The sequence below is a fragment of the Vicia villosa genome, unplaced genomic scaffold, assembly GCF_029867415.1.
Source record: "Vicia villosa cultivar HV-30 ecotype Madison, WI unplaced genomic scaffold, Vvil1.0 ctg.001831F_1_1, whole genome shotgun sequence".
Taxonomy (NCBI): Eukaryota; Viridiplantae; Streptophyta; class Magnoliopsida; order Fabales; family Fabaceae; genus Vicia; species Vicia villosa.
This window is the reverse complement of record NW_026705741.1, coordinates 259,770-264,236: the sequence shown is the minus strand read 5'-3', so window position 1 is coordinate 264,236 and position 4,467 is coordinate 259,770. Positions and strand designations below refer to the sequence as shown.

Here is a 4,467-nt window from a genome sequence, read left to right as displayed (position 1 = left end):
TGATAACACAGTGTTGTACCCCAAAATTTGCTCATCTAATTTTATGCTAACTGGCCAATGCATCTCATAATTTCATCCATTAGGTCATCTTACCCATCATGCATTCATTCATGAAAAAATATATTGATTCATTAAATCAGTAGTGATAGGTTAAAGACATCGGTTGGATCATGATTTATCTCCATATTCATTTAACAATCAAGAGAATCTTTTTTGTGTAGTTTGGAGACAATTATTTGACGCAATGCTTGAGTTATAAGTTATGTTGCAAGACTTGATGAATACATAACAAGATGATATGTATTGGATCATTATTGAGATTGAGTTGCTCTGACAAATATTTTAAAAGGGCTCACACCATGGTCATGGAATTCTATGCAAGACATTAATCAAAAGAAGCGTGAAAGTAAAAGATTCGATTGGGAAAAGAGGATAAATCTGAATATTTGGAATTTGTCATTTGGATCCAAACAATAATCTGAAAATAATTCATTCAAAATTCGAGTTTCAACTATATTCGATATCTAAGATAAACCCCCATGTGCAAAGTTCATTCAAATGGCTATCATGATTCATTACAAGATAAGGCTTATTACAAGCTTATGAAAGTCTGCATCATTTACCATTCACACATCAAAGTTCCAAGCTTACAAACTAATTACTATAGTCCTAATTTATTACAAAGGTACTGCAAACTGCAAGGGAAAGATTACATCAATTCAAACCAAAAAAGAGAGCTTTCTGCAGCCATCAATAAACATCCAATACATGCCCCATGACAGAAAAATGCTCACGCTCACGCCTGCACCATCCTCCTATTTTCCAAGCTTTCATGCTTCCTTGATAACTCTGTGGCTTGTTCGAAGTCGTAGCATCACAAACATACCTGCTACGAGTTAAATAAAGAAAAAAACAGCAGCAAACAAGAATCGAAGCTAGCATTCATTGCTGCACTATAAGAGAACCGGTTCGGCGAAAATCCTGCAAACCAACCTTCCCAACTGTTACCTACCAGCAAATAAACAAAAAAAAGGGGGCTCCCTGCTGCAATGTAAACCAATCATACAATTCAGCATACATTTCAGAATAAAACACATTCACTCACTGTACATACATTACTTTAACCTATTCATTCGAATTCAAGATAAATCCAAAAGCATACCTGAGTCACGGCAAAGTCCGATGAATAAGAAAAAACACAACGATTAACTCCAGAAAGACCGAAAACTCACTCATGACAAATCCAAACGTTCAAATCACCCACATATAATTTCTGCTTAAGCGTTTCTAACCCATTAAACCATCATCCAATGTCATTCATACTAATACTAACCCTGCACTCAGTCACTTCATATCACCATATTCAGCCATCAGTTCTATGCAACAAGTTCAAATCCAAACAGTTCAACAAAATACAATCTGCAGCTCTCCTTACCATTCATGATACACTTAACTTGCAACATCTCTAAATCAGCCCTTCAAGGAAAAAAGGAAACGGTCTCGATAGCTCCTCTAAGCTACAGCCCTGCACATTTACAAAACAAAACCAGTTTACATTCAAATATCAAGAGAAAAACCCATAACTAATTGACTAACTGTCAAAACCCAATTGTAACAAACTCCCAGCATAACTATCAAATCAGTAACTGACTATAACCTCTGCCTAACTAATCCCAACCAACCTTGTAACTAACTCCTAACAGCATATAACAGAAATAACCTCCTCATAACCAACTTTCATCCTACTTTAACTGACTCTAACAACCTAGTACAAACACCTTTAACTAACATAACTACCCTAACTCAGTGAGTCAACAGAAAACAGAAATTGATAACTAACCTATTTCCAACCTTCAATCCTCATCATCAAAGTTCATAACAGAAACTCAATCCAAGGGCTCACAATCACTCTCCTCTAACTGAATCCTCTCACTCTCATTCTATATAAATTTAACCTCTCTTTCATTCAAGCTTCCTCTCTACCATTTCCATACCCTTGCCACCATTTCTCTGCTTCACTCATCATCATCTTCATCTCCACTCCACCATTTCTCTGCTTCCATTCTCCACCCCATTTTTCCTTACTTCACCATTCCCTCAACCATTCTTCTTCTCCTCTCCACCACAACTCTTCCATCTTCATCATCTTCACTTCACTCTCTCAATGCGCTCTCCATTTCAGAATCTTCCAACCTTCATCTCCACTCCACCATTTCTCTGCTTCACTCATCACTATTTCCATACCCTTGCCACCATTTTACTCACCTTCAACTTCCATTTTTTATTCTCCCCATTCTTCTTTATCTCCACACTCCAACCACTCTCCATATTCATCTCATCGTCTTCATCACTCAACCCTCATATCTTTGCAAATTCACTCTCTCCAACCTCTCTCTCCAATTACCCTCACTATACGCTCGGTTTTCAGAAGCCATTGGAGCTCCACAATCGGAGCTCCGATTAAGCTTGAGCTCGGCCTCCATCCTCCTACTTACAAGTCATCCTCTGCAACTTCTCTCTTCATCAGCTCGTACCTCCCTCACACTCTATTCAACAACTCAAACATAGAAACGCAAAAAAGAAAACGAATCAGAAGAAAACGAAGATACACACACAAAGGAGAAGAACGAGAATTGAGGTTACCTGAAACCGAAGTTCCCCTCACGTTTATTTTGCCAGCATACAATCGTCGAAGAGGCATCGGAGCTACTCCGGTAGGTAAGTAGTTCTTTAACCTTTCTTCGATCTTCTTGATGCCATGTGGTCTTGTTCCTTGATTCGTCACCATCGCTGATTAATTGAACATTTAGCTAGATCTAGGGTTTCACTTTGGGTTTGATTACGAGAATTTGAGGGAGAATCAAAGAAAACAGAGGAGATTGTCGTAGTCAGGGCAACATAACGACTGTGTTAGTGGTTTCAATTGGAGGTTTTGACCTCCGGCCGTCGCAGTCGCCGCCATAGGGTGATTTCTGGCCACCGTGTGTTTTGAGAGAGGGAAGAGATGAAACGAGAAAGGAGAGAGTCTGAGTGAGAGAAGGCTAATCGTCACACCTTAATTAAACCCTAATTTCTCTTTTTAATTAGTCTTTTTTAATTCTATTAATTAATTGATTATAAAGTTGATTTAAGATTAATTCTAATAATTAGTGGAAATTGATTAGAGAATCAAATTAAACTGAATAATAGTCATATTGGATCAAGACAAATATTTGGGCCGAATTTCACATTCACCTCCCCCCTAAGACCAGCATATTCCATTTTTGGTACCAGAATAAAATCTAAGTCTGAAAACAAGACTTTGGGCCTGATCCGCTGTCTGCACCCCCTGAGCCCACTGCCATTTTTGGCAACCAATGCTGAACAAAAATAATTCCTATGGGCCAGACCTGGGCCATGCGCCCCAATTTGCTTTCTACACCTCAAATTCAACTTGACACCCCCCTGTTTCCTTTTATTTCAATTAACAATTTAGATTTTAATTAGATTTTTTGTCACATCTTTTAGTAATGAAAATGCTGACTTTTCTTATTGTTTTAGACCTTTAATACAATTGTTGACATATAAAAACGTGCATAAAAAATACTAGTTTTTAGGCTATTTGTTTTTAGTCTTTTTACTTGATTTGTAATTAAATTTCCCCCATAAAAATAAATAAAAATAGTAGTATTTTATTTCACTTTTGTACTATATTTTTGACTTGTTACTTCATGCTTGTGTGTAATTTTGCACCATTATATCATTCTCAATTTTTGCTTCTAATTTTGACTTTAATTTCCATGTGTCCTTTAATCCTAACTTTAGGTAGAAACCATGATAATATTAGGATCTAGAAATTCCCATTTTAACATTAGGCTAGTTAATTCATATTAGGCTTGTTTCTCATTCCTTTTTCTTTTCAACATTAAAACACTTAACAAATAGTTGATTTAATTCCCCTTAAAAGATACAAAGAAAACACTTAAAAAACATCTAATAAAGGCCAAAACAAATAAAGAGGGAAATAGAAACTCTCGTCTCCCTTGCTTAAGGGAATCACCTGAGTGAAAATTCCCAACCTTAAAAAATACAAACCATAGAGTAACTCGAGTCTCCCTTGCTTTAGGGTGCCACTTGAAATGCTCAAAATCTCTTCTCTCTCTTGCCTTCAGGGCATTCTTTCCCCTAATTGGATACGTTGCTTCCTTTCGATCACAGACAGGTAACGCATAAGACTCCACTCAACGAGCTGCTATCCTAATGCTAGATTGCGAATGTAACTTCGTCCACTAAAAAACACAAAAACAAACAAAAAAATGTGAGCCGAACTACTGCGCTCTGATTCCTGAAAGGATACGTAGGCATTAGGTCGCGGGGCCTAAGCGAGCACAACTATTTTTGAACCTTTTTTCCCTGTATTTCCCTTTGCATGCATTCCCTTAGCATTAAACTTTAGATTTATAGTACACATCCTTTAGATAGCAACAA

General features: G+C 37.1%; 1 long non-coding RNA gene across 1 annotated transcript; it reads right to left on the bottom strand.

The window, feature by feature from the left end:
• Nucleotides 1-539: 539 nt before the first annotated feature.
• LOC131636795 (uncharacterized) lies at nucleotides 540-2,761 on the bottom strand. The gene is made up of 3 exons (XR_009294182.1): nucleotides 2,644-2,761; nucleotides 1,841-2,546; nucleotides 540-1,525 (listed from the first exon to the last, which is right to left on the bottom strand). It is a non-coding gene; the product is annotated as an uncharacterized LOC131636795 (long non-coding RNA).
• Nucleotides 2,762-4,467: the final 1,706 nt, after the last annotated feature.